Here is a 20646-nt window from a genome sequence, read left to right as displayed (position 1 = left end):
TTAGCCAAAGCAAGTCACATGCTTCTGGTTGCACTTTCTGCACCTCAGACTTTGCCTGGTCAAATTCAACCGGGCTAAACAGACCTCCACGGGGACTGACAGATGGATAAGTGACAGACAGATGGAAGGTGGCCAAGCCACACTGGCATACCCAGACCTTGGAACCTCTCTCCACCCCAAAGGAGCACTTCCGGAAATGTGGGAAAGCTAGCAATGAGTTCTGCATTATGTGGGCTTTGCAGGGGAGGCAGTGGGGTAGGGACAGAGAAGCCTCTACTGGAACATAATTCTTCTTCTGCAGCTGATTCTCCATGGCACCTTGGGCCCAGCCCTTTTCCCTCAAGGGTCCTTTTTCTCTCCATCAGTAAAATCTTGGGCTATAACCTCAGGGTCTCTATGGTTCTAAGGCTCCAGGATTGTGACAACCAAGTTGGGAATATGCTTCAAGGACCTGCCGAAAATGTTATCTACCCCATAGTTTGGGAGCCTGATGAATCTTAGCAAATGCAGCAAAGCACCACAGAGAAACGGATCATGTTCCTTTCCTGTCTTTTTTTTCCAGCCTCACTCCTTTTTTTTCCTTTCTGAATATTGAGTCCCAGGGTGAATTCGCTATGTCATCTCCAAATCCCCAAAAAGTTAGGTTCCATGGGGTGAGGGAAAGGAGGGATGAAACATCTTTTCCCTGTCGTCACAGGCAGCACATTTCAAAAATAAGATGGGCTTCTGATTATTAAAAATAAACCCTGGCCCGCAGCCTGCCTGGTACATTAATCTTGCCAACAGATGCAGACTCGCACACACACTCTCTCGGGCTCTGTGCTTCTCCAGCCAGTCTTCATGCTGAGACTCTCTAGGGACAACCGTTCCTGTTTGGACAATTATGAAATCAGCGGTTTGCTATCTCAAGGAAGGGAATTCTACCCTAGGGCTTGCGGGGACAATGGGTCCCTAGAATCTTGACTAAGGAACTTAAGAGGGTTGAAAGGAAATGAAAATATATATTCTGATGCTTTCAGTATTAAGTGGTAGAAACACCCGCTGATAATGGCTAATGCAGAGGAAGTGACTTTTTTTTCTCGTGTACCTGAAAACTCTAGAATGCCAGGGATTCCTGCTGGCTTCAGGAATTGCTGGACCTAGGTGCTTGGGCAAGCTCAGTGGACGTTTGTCTCGCTCCCTCTCCAGCCCACTTTTCCTCAATGTACCTTTTCACACTCGGGCAAACTCTCCCCAAGCTTGGCAAGATCCTATCCTCATGGTTAACTCCAGTGGCAAGAAATTTTGGTTCCCACAAAAGTCTCAGAAATAACTCTTGTTGCATAATTTGAGTCACATGCCCATTCCTAAGCCAATCGTTGTACCCTGAGGGTAGAATACACTAACTGGGCAGAGTAGGGCACATGGAACTGGGAGTCGAGGCCAGGCCATTCTCACTGCGTGTACAGAAAGTATGAGGGGGGTAGTTCCCCCAAAGAAAAGGCAACTTGGAAACCTGGGCTAAATACATGGAGTGTTCTAAGGACTAAATGCTTTCCCCTCAGATTGATAATAAGACATGGGTACCCACCAGAATGGCTATAATAAAAAAAACCCACAGAACCAAATGTCAAGTGTACGGACCAACTGGAACCCTCATGCATTGCTGTAGGAATGTAAAATGGTACAGCCATGTTGCACATCAGTTTGGCCGCCTGTAATAAAGTTAAACATACATCTATATATGCTCCGACACTCCACTCCCATTTCAACAGGAATGTAGATATATGTGCACTGAAAATATGTACAACAATGCTCATTGCAACCTTAAGCATAATGGCCCCAAATCAGAAATAACCCAAATGATGCTTTCAACGGGAAAATAAACAACGGTAAGTCCATACAATGGAATAGTACTCAGCAGTAAAGGAAAGAACACCTGGATGAATCTCAACAACACTATGGTGGACAAAAGAAGTCAGGCACAAAAGTGTACATACTGTGATTTCATCCACGCAAAGTTCTAGAACAGGCACAACGAAGCTGCGATGATAGAAATCGGAACAGGAGTTGCCTGAGGGAAAGGCTGACCAGCAATGAGCGCTGGAGGACTTTCTGGAGCGAGGGAAATGCTGATTTCTATCTTGTTTTGAAGAGTTGATTTCACAGCTGATTACAACGGTCTGAACTCACAGAACTGAACGTTTAAGAGCTGTGCATGTCAGTTGCCTATAAATGGTACCTCAGGGAGTAAAACGAAAAGAAACCCTTTAGGAATACAGCCTGGACATTCTGCAAAACTCATTCACACCCATTCATTCCCCTCTTCCCTCCATCGGATCTTCTCCACATCCCTGGGAAGTCGGAAGATTGGGTCATCTTATGAATGAGGACACTGGGAGAGAGGATCGGAGTCAGGGGGTCCATCACAAGACCAGACAGCGTGTGCCAGGGCCAGGCCCAGAGCCCAGGTGTCAGGACCCCGTACCCAGGGCTCCTTACACATGCCTTGGTTTTCAGCCTGCGCTCTCCCTGGCTCTCAGGCATCACAGAGACACCCAGCAGCCTCCACGTTCCTCACCACTCATCCCTTCTACATACTCAGGTTCTGCCCGGGATTTCATCTGAACGGTTTGAGCATTGCTGATGTTACAGATGCCAAAACAAACCTAATTGTCCAGGGGCTCCCCTCTCCCTTTGCGCCCTGTGTGGTTTGACTTGTAAGACACAAGTCTGATTTTCACTCTGGGCTGAAACAGTTATGTCTGCCGGAAACAGTGCAGCCTCCACGCCCCAGCTATTCCATTGGCGTGCGTAAAGCAGAAGGACCAGATGGAGAGGGAAGGCTTCAACCGTGGTTCCGTCACGGTGTGATGTCAGTCCTGTCACCACCCCACCCCCCTGAATCTTGGGTTTCCCATCTTTAATGTAAGAGACCCGAACCAGATAAGCTCTAAACAACTGCCCTGTATTCGCGTCTGCAGCTGGACAGGTAGTCTTCATTTTCTTCCAAAACCTCCCTAGGAACACCATCGACCCAGATATTCCACCGGAGGATTCCCATTCCAAGGAAAAATCTCACCAGTCGTTGAGCTGAAAAGGACCCCTCTCCAATGTAGAGAAGTGGCCAGACCTCCAGGATAAGTTATTTTTCATTCCTTTGTCCAAGGAGATGTCACAGGACCTGATAGTGCCTCTATATGTGAGAACTTGGGTCCTAGTCCTAGTCCCATTAATAGCTGACAATGCAGCTCTTAAGCAAGACCCTTCCCCTATAGGGACCTGTTGCCTCACCCATAAAACCGAGTCAACCTCCCTGGATTGGTGAGAAGACATACTGAAGTAAAAAGTATGGATATGCTTTGAACAGAATAAAACTCCCTACTAAGATAAAGGGCTCTATCTTTTTTCAAAAATCTTTATTGTTGAAAGTATTACGTATGTCCCCCTTCCCGCCCCCGCCCCTGCCCCCTTCCCCAGGCCTTCACCACCCTATCGTCTGTGTCCGTGGGTTATGCATATATGCATACAAGTCCTTTGGTTGATCTCTTCCCGCCCACACCAGAGCCATCTTCCAAGTCAATGGGGTCCAACCTTTCTTCCCCATGCCTGTCAGTGCCTGCGCAGACCGCTAGATGGCGGTCAATGTCACTTGCAGATTCAGAAAAGGGTGTGGGAGAGCCAGGGGGCTGCCTGCTGAAGAAAACTAGGCCAAAGCCGGCCTGTTACATCACTTCTAATGGAAGCAGCCTGCGCAGTCCGGATTTTTCCTTTATCTCGGGCGACAATGCAAGGAAACGTCCTGGCTCCTGTGCATTGCGATGCTAATTATTGCACCTGCAATCGGTCTTTATTTCCCAGGGATCGGTCCTGGGAGTCCCTACTCCGTTCCCGGGGAACAGGCCCTTCTACCCAAAGGCCTCCTGCCCTCTCTCTCCAAATGCCCATGCCCCGCCCTCCTGTATGCTGGAAGTGACTTTCTTGTCCTGCCTTTAAATCTCAACTGAGCCCTAACCAGTTTGGCTCAGTGGATAGAGCGTCAGCCTTCGGACTGAAGGGTCCCAGGTTCGATTCCAGTCAAGGGCATGTACCTTGGTTGTGGGCACATCCCCAGTAGGAGGTGTGCAGGAGGCAGCTGATTGATGTTTCTCTCTCATCAATGTTTCAAACTCTCTATCCCTCTCCCTTCCTCTCTGTAAAGTCCATGAAATATTTTTTTAAAAAATCTCAACTGAGTTGAGACAGCTTGAGTTCAAATTCACCTCTGCTTCACTTGAAATATGCATGATCTTGAACAAGTCATTCCAATTCTGTGTTCTCACATTCCTTAATTTAAAACTGGGGTTAACAACAGACTTTTAAAGTATTAAACAAGTTAACACTGGTTATTACGGTGCTTGGAAGAGGATCTGCCACTTTGTAGGCCATTATTTATTGAATGCCTACCAGGTATAGGAACACGATCTGATTGAATGCCCCTATCAATGGCTCAGAGAAGTTAAACCATTTTCCCAAGGTTGCTCAGCGAGACAGAAGGAAAGGCAGGATTTGAACCTGGTCCTGTCTGACTTCAGGACCCCTGCCTTCCACTGCTCTTAAAGACAGAAAATGAGCATCCAAAGGCAAGGAATCCAGAGGCCAGCGAACCTGCAGACGACACTGTCAGTCCCAGGGCGGCTGTACACCAGCCCTCTGAAACTGTGCCGCTCGGCTCTCAGAGATCTGTTCCTGGACTACCTCGAGCACTAACTGGGGCTTCGCGATCTGGGGCAAAATCCCTCCTTGGGGCTTCATTTATTCCTCTATAAAATGGGGCAGCTTGAGGGGTCACTGTTTTCCACCTGTGCCCCATGGTCAAAATCAACCAGGGGTCCCCACAAAAAGTATGGGTGATTGGGCCCCATTTTATGTGGCCGAAATAGAGTCTCCAGAGGAGAGACCTGACATCTGGATTTTTAGCAAGTGACCTCTGATTCCCAGGACCAGGAAAGTCAGAAAAATATTGCATCGTAGAGGTTCTGCCAGCTCTGTCCACACTGATCCCTCTACCACTCAGCCAGCCTCCTGGTCGCCTGCCGGCAGACACCGCCAGGAACCTCTCAGACCTCTCCCCACGCCCTCCGATCCAACCCCTGAACTCCCTCTCCCTCCGCATGGACTTGCCACTCCTTTCTTCCTGTAAGGCATGCGGGCTCTCCAGGGAGCTGGAGCTGTATAAATAATAGATGGAATTTACAGTACCATTTGGAACTCACTTAAGCACTAGAAACATCATCTATCTTTCCACTGGGTGAGAAGAAAAAAGGAGCTTCTTCTGTGACTCCTAATAGGCAAAGCACGAGGCTCTGACAAGACTTGGTTCTACATGTCCATGATGTCCATTTGGAAGGTGTCGTCTCCTCTCCCAGAACAGCAGTGCCCTGCTGCCCAGTCTCACAGACCCAGGAGCCCTAGGTCAGACCACACTTCAGGCCAAGGACAAGGTGACCATCCACCTGTCCTGGAGGGAGGCCTTGTGGAAAGAATGGGAAAGAAGCCCCAAGGCACAAAGCCATCCCCAGCCTCAGCAAACCTACTCCTCCTGTAAATCCCTTCTATCTTCGCTCTTCTTGTTGCAGTCATCGTCTGGTACAATTGGGCGATAGTGGCTGCCCCTTTTTTCCATTACAGACCACAAACCATTGACCCCACTGACTTGAAACAGACCTAAAATTCTTACTGTTAGGCAAAGTCTTTGCATTAAGGAAATTTTTTCCAGGAGAGTGAGTACTCTGGGCTGGGTTTTGGAAGACTGGTGTATCAGTCAGCTATGGCCATCATAGTGCCATGTAACAAACCGCCCCGGATAACGTGGTTTAAAACAATAGTATATTCTTACTCATATATGTGAGGGTTGGCTGGGACAGCTCTGCTTATCTCACTCGATTGATCTCAACTCAGCGGAGTTTGGCTCTGACCTTGGGTTTGGTTCAGGTATCCCTTCATTCTTCTTGGACCAGTGGCATAGCTGACCGTGTTTTTCTTATGGTGATGACAGACGCCCAAGAATGCAAGTCCACAGCCCGAGCTTATTTCAGGCAACTGCTGGCATTGCATCTGCTCACATCCCATTGATCACAGCAAAAGGCAAGGGAGTACGCTCTGTTCAACACGAGGCCAAAGCAAGTCACGGAAGAAGACTGGAAGGTGAAAATGGACACCGAGAGTCAAGAAGGTAGGATGACACAAGGAAGGGCTCCTGGACCCAGGCTTCGCGGGAAACTTACTCAAGCAATAGAAACATCCCTGCAGTCACGTCTCCAAGGGGCGGGGGTGGGGGTGGGAGGAAAGGAGAAACTGTCACTTTGGAGAAGGCTGACAGGGGCCGTGGAAGGACTTGGGGTTTTGCTTCAAATGAGACGCGAAGCATTGAATGAAGGCTTTGAGCCAAGGAGACACAGGATTAGACACAGGATTGGCTTTAAAAGGGCCCGTTGGCTGCTGTGTGGAGAGCAGACTGCAGAGGTTAAGGATGGAAGCTAAGAGTCTGATTGGGAGGCTCTCAGCTCTCAGAAATCACCAGATTAAGTAGCTGTAGACCAAGTACAAATAGAGAGGACGTGAATAACATGTATACTACCATTATCATGTGTGATTTAACAGATAAGATGTTAATAAAAAGAGACTTATATTTACTCGCCCATGAAACATTCAAAAAAGCAATTCATATATTAAGTTATATGGGAAATCTCAACAAATCCCCTAAGAAAGAAGTCAAACAGGTGACCTTCTAGCCAAAATGCAATAAATTAGAAATAACACAGAAATAGCCAACACTTCTACGCATCTGAAAATGTTAAGTTCCTTTTAAATAATTCTTAGGTTAACGAGGAGAAATTAATATCACTATTTAAAAATGTATGACAAGGAGAGGCCATATATCAAAAACCTAAGATATATTCCTAACTCAGGAAAATTTAGTCTTCAATAAAGTTCTTAGAAATGAGAAAAAGTTGAAAACAAAGTAACCAAGCTTTTCAACTCAAGAAGTTAGAAAAACAAAAACAAAATAACACAATGAAATTTGAGAAAGGTATTCATAAAGACCAAATACAAAAAGTAATGAGCTAGAAAACAAATGCATCAATAGTGTTGATGAATAAAATTAAAAGCTGGTTCTCTGGAAATACAAATAAACTAGAATAGCTTATGGCAAGACTGAGAGACCAGGGGTCGGGTGGGAAAGAATGACAGAAAAAATACAACATTAAGAATGAGAAAAGAGACAATAGACAAAGCATATTTTAAATTAAAGAGAAAACATGTGCAAATTTATACCAAAGCATTTGAAAATCGAGAGGAATTGGGTAATTTTCTGGAAAACAATAAATCACAATAATTGGCTCAAAAAATCATGGAAGACCAATAATGATAGAAGAAACTGAGACAGTAATTAAAGCTCTACCCTCCTCCAGTTCACTAAGGTGAGAACGTTTACAGTCTTGAATGTTCTACAGAACATTTGAGGAATCTAGAATCCCATGCAACACACTCTCCTAGGGTTTAGAAGAAGATAGAAACCACCCAGCTCATTCTATGTGGCTGGAACAACCCAACTCCAACAATGGAACAGGGAAACACAGACAAAAGGGATAAAACCATGAGTCAATACCATTCATGAGCAAAGACACAAAAGCCCTAAACAAAGTATTAGAAATTCAAAGCCAGCAGTGCATTATGAGCAGAAATATAAGAGTGGCTCAACATTAGAACACCTTCCATGTTTTTGACTGGAATGAAATCATCTCAATGGATGCCAAAATTTAATAAAATGTATTACCCATTTCTGCCTTTTAAAAAATAAAATTTGATACTGTGTTCTACTGTGGACACACAGCACACATCATAGTTAATAGTAAATGATCAGAAACAACCCCATTACAGTCAGGGCCAAGGCAGGGCTGCCTATAATTGTTGCTACTTTTTTTTAAAAAAGTGTTTTAAATTGATTTTAGAGAGAGAGGAAGGGAGAGCGAGAGAGAAACATCGATGTGAGAGAGAAACATTAATGGGCTGCCTCCTGCACGCCCCCTACTGGGGATCGAGTCTGCAACCCTGGCATGTGTCCTGACCAGGAATCCAACCAGCGACCTTCTGGTGCATGGGATGATGCTGAGCCATCTAAGCCACACTGGCCAGGGCGTACTGCTACTTTTAAATATTGTTCAGAGGGCTCACCCATGGAGAAGGACAGGAGCAGAAAATGGGAAATGTAACACTGAACAGAAAGAGACAAAAACCGTTAGTATTTGCAGTCAATAGAACCATCTACCAAGAAAGTCCACAGAAACCAAAAGGATGTTACAGCCAAATATGAATTCATCACGGTGACAGATACAAAATCAACATACAAATTAATAACTGTCATATGCCACAGAGGTAACTAATTAGAATATGCATCGTATAACCTTCTTCACCAAAAAGGAAAAAAAGAACCTGAAAAATTCCTCAGACAAACTTAAGAAGAAATATCAGCGGAATTGAAAAGTATAATGCTTTTCAATGGGGGACCTTAAGAACATGTCTTTTCGGGAAGCTAAAAGGAGGGCATGCATCAGGAAGAGAAAGGGGCAGGAAGGAAGGCTGGGAGACATGAAGAATAAAACTTGCAGACTTGACCCATCTGCTCATGGTGGGCCCTGACCACGGTGAGACGCAGAGTGGGAGAGGCGAAGGTCTCTCTCCCCACACACACTCTAAACGCCGTGGTGGCCCAACAGATGGCACACACACTTTTAAGCCACTTTTTAACAGTTCTTTTTTTTTTTTTAATGCCTTCTTGCTCTTTATCCCTTTAGTTAAAAGTCCCACCAGCTGTCACTGTGTGGAAGGAAATGTCAGGGCTGTGGCTGCCTGTGCATCTCCTCAGCTCAGGGCCCTGGGAGGGGGGCAGGGGAGGACCAGGAAGGAGAGGGGAGGAGGATTTCCTGGGGATCTCAGCCAGCTGTGGTCCTGGCTGCAGAACTGGTGAAAAGGCTGAAGGGCGGGCCCCTCACCAAGATGAACCCACCACAGAGGTTCAGAGCCAATCCTTCACCCATAACAACCCTTCCAGGTATTAACTGTGTACACTTCCCAAAGCACTTCCCTTCTTGTTTCCTGGTGTCCTCCCCCCACACTCCTGTGAGGTCGGCATTCTTATTCCCATTTCGTAGAGAGAGCAGTGAGGAAGCCTGACTTCCAGCGGTACTGTCTACCAACAAGCTGTGTGACCTTGGAGAGGTCTCTTGCCTTCTCTGGGCCTTAACGTCCCCATGTGCACAATGAAACTCACCAAAGGTCCTCCCAAGTCCTTGCAGCTCAGGTCGGAACCCACCGCAGGACGCTACCAAACTAGGTCCTGCTCCCTTAGCTTTTCTTCCCACCTCCAAACACCCATCGGCAACCTCTTTAAATGGCAACCAAGCAGAGTAGTTGATCTCTTGTAGAAGAAAACAAAACAAATAAAACAAAAAAAACTCGATGAGTCATTTGTTGAAACGAATCCCCCCAGCCTTTTAAAATCACACATTTAAACCAATTTCGAGAACTTTAAAGATGCATTTACATCTTCTTTCCTCCTTGGGTAACTATACAATTGTTTTCACTCACAGTCATCATCTCCCAGAGGTGGATGCCTGGCTTATTTAATAAACCTTTCTCCACATTTGAACTCATCCATTAGCAAATAAGGAGCGTGATACTCCCATTACCCACAATAAATTTTACTGCCACGAAGTCACCACGTGCCACGTGGAGAAAAGGCGATACCAGGATGGCCTCCGGGAGCCAAGCCCGCCTCTGGGTTCCTTCCTCCTGGATCCTCCTGGGAGTCGAGGAATTAATCTAGCTACCAAGAGGGCTGCCTCAGAGAGAGAGAAGTAGGGTGGGTGAATTCACACCTGCTTCTCAGGCTCATCTCTGTCATGCCAGTGGGTTTGGGGCTGGGTTCAGGCAGTAGCTGCCTGTAGCTACTGCCCACCTTGGGATGGAGGCAGGAGCAGGCAAAGAGAGCAGGGGCCAGGCCTGCCTTTGGTCCTCACACCAGGCCTCCCTGGCCTTCACACGGAGACCCCGTCCTCTTGAGCATCGTGTACACGGCACAGATGATAAAGAAAGGTGTAATGTGTTTACCACTTTCCTCCGATGTTGCCAGCTGGCCGCATTCTCAAAGGGCACGGAAGCTTAGCTTACACGCCTATGAGCTAGAGACAGCCAGACCCTCTGAGGGTTCGCCCAAGTTCAGAGGGAGGACCCTACCTTGCTCTTGGCCATCTTCAAAGGGCAGAGAACCTATAACACCCCTACCTCCCAGAGTGACTGCAAGCGTGGGGATATGCCTGAAGTCAGACAAACCCAGAGGGAGACCACTGAGGCCAGCATCTCTGCTTCCCACCACCCTGGGTGTTCTAGCCACGCCTGCAAGGGAGTCCTGGCCCCTCCCCAGAGGGCGTGGCTTTGTTCTTGCCTGTCTCCTGGGACGATGCAGTAAACCTCAGACTCGTGTGTGTGTGTGTGTGTGTGTGTGTGTGTGTGTGTGTGTGTACAGGATGGGCTCATCTCCTTACAGTCTCCCACAGGACTTGCTGTCAAGCAGTAGGATATACTACCCCAGAGGGTGGGGCAGTGAAAGAGGAGAGAGTGAGTAGAATTGGACCAGAGCACTTCTCCCCACCTCCTGTTGCCAATGGAATGCTGTTCTGCTGGTTCCATGTGAGGAATCTGAATTGCCACTTCACTGAGGAATGAACAGACCTTAAAAAGGCAGCTAATGTAAGATAATGGTTCCGACAAAATGACAAAACGCAGCCTATCAAAGGGACCATAAAAGAAAGTGGGGTTAATGCTTAATGGTTACACTGCGGAGAACCTAGGGAGCAGTTCTCAAGCATTGAATCCTAAGGAAACCTCCCAGGCACCTACCATGAGCTGGTCCCCTTGCCTCTCCCAATAAGCTGGCAGGACTCCCTCTCCCCACTTCACAGAAGGGGACATGGATCCTTAGAGACCACAATATGAACCAGCAGGAAACGACTCCTTCCAACACATCCACACCGCCCGTTCGGTTTACAGACGAGGAACATGAGTTCCAGAAACGGCGATGCACTGGACCCCAGTCAGACGCTGGGAAGACGCTCAGGTGCAATTCAAACCCAAGTTTGGCTGGAAGTCCAGTGCTCTTCCCATGACCCTGCACGATGCTGTGGTCTGTGGCTTGTCCCGGTGCCCATGGTGAGTGGGTTTTAGAGTGGAGACTTCAACCAGGGTCTTCCAACTCCTGGTCCAGCCTTCTTCCCTCTTCCTTTTGGGTTTCAAAGGGAAGGTTCACCCACTCACCAGCTCCATCTCCCCCGCTTGCTTCACCCTCCTAGATGGTCGCTCCGGGGACTGTCTCGCCGAGGGGCTGGGAGGTGGCGGGTCCACGTAGGATAGAAGGCCCCCTGATGGAGCACAGCTCACTGGGAGGACAAGTCCTAATCTTCACTACATGACAGGCTGTGTTCGAAAACCGGGCCAGAGGATCTGTTATTTTGCATCAACTCCGACACGGAATGGAAGGGGGAAAGTGGGGCACTTTGGAACTGGCTTTCCTCTGTGCCAACCAAGTGCCATTATTTTAACTTCATTTGTGTGGTACAAATGAGAAGGAGATAAATGCCGTGTTCCAGCCGGAGTCTATTAGTGGTTATCAACTGCAACATGGAAAGATTGTGCAATCTGGCCGCGTCAGGAAAGGGGAGGAGCTGTACCCAAGAATCTCAGCTCTTAAATTCCTCTGCCTGGGATTTCTGAACCATGAAGCAAAATAAAAACACATACTGTGAATTATACACCTACAGCCAGTTGCCTCTAATTTTTTAAAAGGTACATACAAATTCTAGCTGGGTAACCTTGGGCATGTCCATCAAACTTCTTTGAGCACCCAAGAGTTTCAGGGGAAAGCCAATATGTGGGAGGCTCTGAGGGCCTTCACTGAGAGGTCAATCCACTTTTCCAGTGTGGTAATTTTACAGTGTGCATTAAAAGAATTCATGGTCTGTTCTCTCCGTTTGGGTGGAGTTCAAACCTATTAAAGCACACAATTCTGTATCTAAGGAACGACAAGTTACAAAAGGCATTCGTTGCACAAAGATAAATACATCTGGCAAACATCCCAGTCCACCTGCACCCCCAACTTCTTCTACAGAATCTTTCTTTAAAGGGGAAAATTCTAGAGATGAGACTCATATTATTTTGGGAAATGTTTTCCAAGTATCTCAAGCATATATATCCTTTTTCTTCCCCTTACCTAGAATGAGTTGTTCATTTGCCTAATCCTTCTGGATACTCCACCCAGGTAGACCAGGGGTCAGTAAACTTTTCTTGTAACGGGCCAGGTAGCAAATACTTTGGGCTTTGCAGGCCATATGATAGCTGTTGCAACTATTCAACTCTGCAGCTGTAGTGCAAGAACTGCCAGAGACCATACATAAATAAATGGGCGTGGCTGTGTTCTAATATAATTGTATCTATAAACACTGAAACTTGAATTTGAATTTTATATAATTCCTAGAGGGCCGGTGCACGAAATTCGTGCACTCGGGGAAGGGGGTCCCTCAGCCTGGCCTGCGCCCTCTCGCAGTTCAGGAGTCCTCAGGGGATGTCCGACTGACGGCTTAGGCCTGCCCCAGGGAGCGGGCCTAAGCCATCAGTCTGATATCCTTAGCACTGCTGCAGAGGCAGGAGAGGCTCCCGCCACTGCCGCTGCGTTCGCCAGCCGTGAGCCCGGCTTCTGGCTGAGTGGCGCTCCCCCTGTGGAAGCGCACTGACCACCAGGGGGCAGCTCCTGAGTTGAGTGTCTGCCCCCTGGTGGTCAGTGCGTGTCATAGTGACCTGTCCTTCTGCCTTTTGGTCTATTTGCATATTAGCCTTTTATTATATAGGATTAGAGTTCACAAAATATTCTTCTTTTGATTTTCTTTCAACCACTTGAGAATATAAAAACCATTCTTAGCTAGCAGATTGTAAAATACAGGCAGTGGGCCAAATTTGGCCTCCGGGCCATAGTTTGCCAACCCTTTCTCTATATCGTGAGCAACTTGAGTACAGAGATGGAATCATAATCATCTCACTATCTCCTAAGGTTTGCTTCAGTGCCTGACACCTAGGAGACATCCAAACCATGGAGGAAGATGGGAGAGACAGAGACCATGGAAAGGACAAGAGTTGCAACCATCGAGTACAACAAAATAAGCCCTTCGCCTTGCTCGGTATGGGAGTTGGAAGGGAGGAGGCACAGAAGCTAATAGCATTACTTTGGGGTTAGAAAGATCTGGGTTTGAATCCCAGCTCCACTATTTCCTAGCTTGACCGCAGGCAAGTAACTGAACATCAGGGCACATTTGTCTGCAACTAACAGAAAACCCAACCAATGGTGGCAGATACTTACTGTCTCCCTCATCAAGAAACCTGGATGTAGTGGTTCTAAGGCTGGCTCCATGGCTCAACAATGTCATGGAGGTCACGTACCCCTTCTGTCTCCTGCTCTGACATCCCAAGGCTTTTCATCTTCCTGTGTGTCACCTGTGATTGCAAGTGGCTGTCTCAGCTTTAAGCATCACATCCAGCATGTTCACGCCATACAGGAGGGGGCAGCGGAAGTGCCAGCTCAGACTCCTCCTACACGGCTTCCTTCTCCCAGGAAGCCTGTGTCTCACCTGGAGCCCTCTAAGCAGATGCCATTTACACTCTCACTGTCCAGACCCGGGTTAGGTGGTCACCCCTGCTGCAAAGGAGACCAGTCTTTACTGTAGGAAGGGAGGGAAGACGGGGTTGGAAGGGTCCATCTCACAGATTGTGGTGAGGACAAGCGAGGTGATGTGTGAAAAGCATTGGCACATAAGTCAATCACCGCTACTATGAGTAGTAGAACTAGCTTAGATATTGTCAAAATCCTAAAATGTAATCCCTACACTGTCAGTATGAAAACTGTAACTTCTGAGATGCAGACAGAAAGCTTCATATTCTTATTCACAAGACTCATAACTACATCTACTTAAAATGAGTGAAGACTGAAGTGAAATAGTGTGTGTGTGTGTGTGTGTGTGTGTGTGTGTGTGTGTGTGAGAGAGAGAGAGAGAGAGAGAGAGAGAGAGAGAGAGAGATATCAGGCTATTGGTTTATTTAATAGTGTTCTATATGTACATGGAGCTGTACTGATAGATAACTCAGCCACTTTCCCCAGGTGGAAAACCTGAGTCATCTCGCCCTTTCCCTCTGCCTTTCCTGGCCAGACAATAACTCCTGTAGATCTCACACCGCAATGTGTGTCATGTTTGTTCTCTATTTTCCACGACCCAAGCACATCCTTTATTGCCTCTCATCCAGACAATTGCAACAGACAGCTCCGTATTCTCCCATCTCTGGTGTTCAGTCCCTACCAAAGCAATCCATTCTCACCTTCTTGCCCGTTATCTTCCTGAGGCAAAGCTCTAACCGTGCCATTTCCTTGCTCAAAAACTTTCAATGGTTCCCCAATGCCTACAAAGTTCCAACCCCTCCTGTTATTCCAGGTGCTCCTTGCCTGCCCCCTTTCTCAGCTTCTCTTCTGCCCACACCATTCACAGTCCAGCTCACTTAGAAACTGCTCTTTTCTCTGAACACCCCCGTGCCCCCCAAACACACACACGCTTTCTGCATCTGTCTTAGCTCACGCTGACCCACCTCTGCAAATCAGGATGGGAGTTTCCATCTTAAGTCACACTGACACTCTGCTTGTGGAAGACTCTTGGGAGCTCAGAATTTTATGGACCATCATTTGTGCAAAACTATCTGATTAAATCAATAAAATGATCGATAATTGCCTCTGATGTTTTCTTGCTCCTGAGACATTTAAATGTGCTGACAAAATGGAAATGCCCCATCAAGTGACCTGGGAAGGAGATGGCTGACTCAGACCAGCAGGCCCAGCGGCCGGACTGCACATGGAAGGGGCGCAGTTGGAGCTCAGCTCATTTCTCCCCCTCCCTCTTCACAGCATCATCAGAAGAGCTTTCGCCTGGCAGAGGGCGGTGCGCCCCGTGCTGCTCCAAAGAAGGAGGGGACAGCCATTTCAGCTGGTGCCAGGCGCTGGGCTGTCCAGTTAACTCTCCCAATAGCTCTGTAAGGTGGACATTCTCACGATCCCTATCTTCTAGCAAAGATGAGTAAGTTCTTAAGGCCACAGTGTTGGGATGTAAAATATGGGAGTTGGGGTGATGATGAAGTCTGTCGCATTTCAAAATCCCATACACACAGTCTTTGTAGTTATCCAAGATCACACAGCAGGTAAGTGACTAAATTTGGATCCGCTCCCATCAGGGATGCTACAGAAACCATTTGTGCAGGGGACAAAACGCAGGGCCAGATCAGCTCTGGGAATCTCTCCAGTGAGAAGACCCTAGGAGCCCCTCTTCACTCTGACTGTTGGAGGATAGCAGGGGAGCTCAGCTGTCACCCTTTGTACGACATGACTTTTAATTTATTTTTCATCATCACCCCAAACCCCATATTTCAGCAATGCCACCCTTTAAATTTTCCCTATGATGTATTGCTTGCTATTGTTTCATGTTCATATGGCTAGTCCTTAAAGCTGGGCCGTGAAAACTAGAGGGTAGTAATCAGTTCTTTTCCTCTTACGTTAAGCACGTATAACTCGGCTTTCCCTATTTAACAGATCACCATGTAACTTAGGAGATAAGAGGGCTGTTTAAATGTTTCTATTGATTTTAGAGAGAGAGCAAGGGAGAGGAATAGAGACATAGAAGCATTGGTGAGAAAGAGACATCAATTGGCTGCCTCCTGCATGCCCCTTACTGGGGATTGAGCCCGCAACCCAGGCATATGCCCTGACCTGGAATCAAACTGGGGATCTATGGTTCATGGGTGGATGCTCAACCACTGAGCCACACTAGCTGGGCTAGATTAGAGTTTTGCTGATCTAGGCTGGACTCAATGAGAGTTGACTCCAGGCCATGGGTTAGATTTCAGTCTGCTTCACATAGTTCTCACTCTCCGGGACCAACCTCCAGGGCATGACTTTTTTATGATGATAAAAGAATCTCAAGAAGGTAAACTGAGTTACACAAGACATTTACAGCCTCTCCTGAATCACATTCTCTAATATTCCAGTGGCCAACAAGTTATAAGGACAACCCCAAAGTCCAGAAAAGGGGAGTGGCACTCTGTCCATCATGAGGCCATGGAAAAGGCATGGCTATCTGCTACAGGAGAATAAAAACTTGCGACCAATAATTCAAACTACCACCCCATTCAACCAAACAGGCCTTGATTGCCTACTATACACTGGGTTGTGTTTGCATCAGCAGCCACTTAACAAAATCAGAACCAGCCATACACTAGACACAGAGCTTAGGCATTTGGGCTAGCAAGATAGTCAAGTCATACCTGTATGTATATGCACACATGCATGTGTATGTGTACATGCATGTCTACATGTATGTATGTGTGTACATGCATATATATATCAAAGTTGACACACAGCTGCTGCCATCACTGTAGCCACGGACAATACTCTGTATCCCAGTCGCACAGGCCACCCAGGAACTATGGGGCTTCTTCACACTCTCACACATTCTTTTTGAAAACAGGCAGAAAAGCCATTTATAACCTGTGGTCAAACATGAACCTCTTCTCTAGATTTTTCTCCCTCTCCTGGACATCTAAGACCCCAGAGTTGTCCCCAAGAAGGTGGCCAAGGTATGGAACTGTGCACCTTCATTCTTCAAAAGCAAGAGACAGGCTTCAGGGGTTTGATTCCCCAGCCAAAAGCATAAGACAGGAGGGAAGGGGAGCATCCTCGGGACAGCTCAGCAATCAGTTAGTAGCTGAAACCTGCAGCCCTTATGTTGACGCTCTTAACTACCATTTACAATCTATGATGAACCCCTATTGCTTGGATGTTTGGAGGGAAGGATCAGGGAGTCAGTCTGTGTCTCTTTCTCTCTCTCTCTCTCTCTCTCTCTCTCTCCCACTTCCTGGAATATAGAATGCCTATCTGCTCCCTCACAAAACTTTGATTCTTCATCTTCTCTTTGATTTCCTTCAATTGCTGCTTCCTTGCAATGGAAGCTACGAATACTTGTGGGCAGTTTCTAAATTATTTAACACATTTGCAGCCGACTTCCTGGATCTGATGAGAGAGTGCCATCCAGGATCCCTGAGGGCTCTCAGAGTGCTCTTCTTGAAGCCCAGGCCTCAAGGGGTTTAACATCCAACCCACCAGCCCCCGTCCTCAGGGGATTTAACATCCAACAGTTCTCTCATCACCTATCCTTCACCAGTCTGACTTACCATACTTGGCTGAGAGCCTGGGACTTAGTTCAGAAAGGATTTCCAGCTGCATATTTTGCAACTCAGTGGCAGATCTCTTCCTTTATGTACAGCAGCACACATTCAAATGCCCTCTCTCCTACTTTTCCTGAGTGTCTTGGTGCGTCAGTAACGAAAGTTTGAGTTCCTAGAAATCTAATTAAATTATTTTCAAAAATCTGGACTTCAGACAATTTCTGAAGCTAGTAGATTAATCCAACCAATATGTATTGTATACCTACTATGTGTAACATAATGGCCTGGAGCAAGAGTGGACCACAGGTTTTTGTAAGTAAATAAAGTTTTATTGGAACACAGGCATACTCATCATTTGTGTGTTGTTTATGCCGGCTTTTAAGCCAAAATGTCAGATGTAAGTACTTGCAACAGGGATCACAGGGCTGGCAAAGCCTAAAACAGTTACTATCTGGCCCTGGTCTAGACATTGGGCATTTGGCTGCAAGTTGTCTGAAGGGTCTTACTGGTTCTCATGATGTTCACTGCACACGTTGGTGACTCCTAAATCTATCGCTCTATTGGGACCACTCACCCAAGTTCCAAAGTGGCAATTACAACACTATTAGGCATTTCCACTTACTATCCCATTATTCTACTGACTGCTCAAGCTGACCTCCCCAAGTGAACCTCTTTCTATGATGTCACCTGTCTTACTATGGCATCACCACCCACAGATCCCCATCTCAGTCACCTGGAAGCCACCTCTGGATCCCCCCTCACCCTCAGATGCATATGTAAGCACCGTGATTCCTCCCATTTACCCACAACTTTGCCCCTTCATTCCACCCTCACTGCCACAGCTCCTTTGTCTCCTGCCTGGAAGTGAGCAGAAGCTTCCCCTTTCCATTCCCAGGTTCACCTCACTGCAGAGGGCTGAGGATCAGCCATGCTGAGGCCCAGAAGCAGCACACCACACACAGCTTTTCTCACGCTTTGGAAGACTAGCCCTTACGGCTCAAAAATCATAATAGGCAACCCTTACAGAGCATTCACTATATTCTAGGTGCAGTTCTAGGTAACGTATGTACTCTAACAGCTTTGTTTCTCATAAACACCCTACAAGGTAGACACTCTTACCACCATAAGCCCATTTGACAGATAGAGACACTGAGGCTCAATGAAATTGATCAACTTGCCTACGATTACAAGGAAGCAAGGGGAGGAGATGGGTTATAAACCCAGAGAGTCTGGCTCCAGAGTCCACGTGCTTAACCATTGTGCCATGCCACCTCTGCTAAGCCCAAAGCTTTCGTTATCCTGCCCTGGTCACCAACATGGAACTCAGTCGGCTTGGGTGACAGCTTCCTCACTCCTGAGAAGCATGCAGATAATTCTTGCCTGGAGGGCCTCACGCTGGCATCCCAGGAGAGGGGCTGCCCAACCACCAGGCCTCTCCCTCCACCATCAGCAATGAGGTCCAGGGACTCATGATGAAAATGAAACCCAGGAACTCCAGAGTGGCCATTGTGAGAAAGCAGGGTTTCAGAAGGAGCCGGAGCGGTTAGGACAATTACAGCCCTTCCTCCTCCATTTGTCTGAAGCAACTCCATTACCAAGCTGTTTTTCTGCTCCCTGATCTGTTGCTCTACAAGCTTTTATCATGAATAGCAACATACTTAAATATTCAGCAAGTGCCCTGCGGAGTGCTAAATACCAAAAGCTCGCAGAAAAGGTCATGGTTTCCATCCCGTCCCCACTCCCAGGAACTACAGTGTAAGAGGAAAGACCCCAACGCTGAAATCTACACCATGTGCCAAAAAATATAGAAAAACAGTATTTCTCACCCTGTGGTGTGGTGTGTGGTTTTTTTTGTTGTTGTTGTTTTTTTAACAGTGACTTTCTTCTGTCTTTGTTGGGTATTACAAACAAAGGGAAAATGACATGGTTAATTCATCTGAACAGAATATATTAAGAACAAAATATATTTTGTCCAGTGCTCTGAGCTTAGCATAGAAAATGATAAACAGGAGTGCTAAAATAAGTCCTATCTGCAAGAAGTTAAATGTCTACAAAAATATAGTACTATGTTACTGCCCCCAAAAGATATACATAAGGGAAGTAACCCTTGATGGTCCAGATGTTGGGCACTGTATTCAGTGCTGCAAGCCTCCTGCCATTTCACATCATCTTTACAGTAGCCCTGCCAGGCTGGTATCGTTAGCTCCATTTTAAAACTGAGACTAAAAGAAGTTAAGTGTCCTAGAGGTAGAAGAGCTTGGATTTAAGCCCAAGTCATTCAGAATCCAAAGCCCATAGCAGAGGCATCATTTGAGCTCCTTTTTTTGCCCCAAAGAGTGAGTAGAATGTTAATAGGGGCGACATGAGCCAGTGCATCCCAAGCGGAGGGAAGAACATAAGGGAAAACGCAGAGCCTGCAGGCAGGCTGGGGTTTTGGCTGGACATATGAAGAAGGTTCTATCACTTGGTGGCCACCGGCTAGCCAGAATGGTGGCTTCTACAGAGGACCTCACAGTCTAGGACATAAAACCCCCTTAGTAAGCTTCTGGCTTTTCTGATTTTAAGCCAAATCATGTCCATCTCCCTCAACACTGTTCCTATAACTTTTTTCAGCACAAACAAATCTCCAGCAATTTGGGGCTGAGCAAACATGGACCTCCAGGACAGACTGACTGCTTGTCCTTGCAATGGGCCTTCACGCTCTGGGGAGAGAGATAAAAGGGACTCAGCAGCCCTCCAGCTAATCACTCCTCCCTCCTAGATGAGTAGTCCAAGGAGAATCAAATTGGTGTGCGGGCATTCTGTTGGGATGGGTCTGTGGCATGTTACCTTAATAGAGTGTTTGAAGTACAGCCTTCAGAAAGTATGCTTCTATCTGTTGAGCTTTGTCATCATCAGAGACTTTGAGCTTCAATCAACATGAGGAACAGGGTCTGAAGTCTACTTCTTGGATGAAAAGAAGGAGATAAGCAGGGGATAGGACAGGCGGCAGACTGTGAAAGAGACCCAATCCATGTTTTCAATAACAATACACATTTCAACACTGTTTCGATGATGTCTTATGAGCAGGAATATTCGGGGTCATTGGGGAGAATGACCAAATTTCCACAGTCTCTAAAGTGATGGACACGAGTGACCTCCCAGGTCAAAGGACTTAGATAATAGAAGCGTGGCTGGAAGGAACCATGGAGGTCAGCCTCTCATTTTAAAATTGGAGAAGCTAAATCTCAGGGGACGGAAGGACTTCACCAAGGTCACAGAGATGGTTAGCCATGGACCAGGTTTGAAGTGTCTTGATTTCCAGGCGAGGGTCTGCCAATGACA

The 20646-nt window shown here is 46.9% G+C and overlaps 1 protein-coding gene across 6 annotated transcripts in view; it reads right to left on the bottom strand.

The window, feature by feature from the left end:
* Positions 1-20646, bottom strand: part of CES5A (carboxylesterase 5A) — a 161745-nt gene that overhangs the window by 41322 nt on the left and 99777 nt on the right. The window lies entirely within an intron of this gene.

Source organism: Myotis brandtii, unplaced genomic scaffold (assembly GCF_000412655.1).
Source record: "Myotis brandtii unplaced genomic scaffold, ASM41265v1 scaffold721, whole genome shotgun sequence".
NCBI lineage: Eukaryota > Metazoa > Chordata > Mammalia > Chiroptera > Vespertilionidae > Myotis > Myotis brandtii.
Note: the sequence above shows the minus strand (reverse complement) of the source record. Positions and strands in the feature narration are given on the sequence as shown.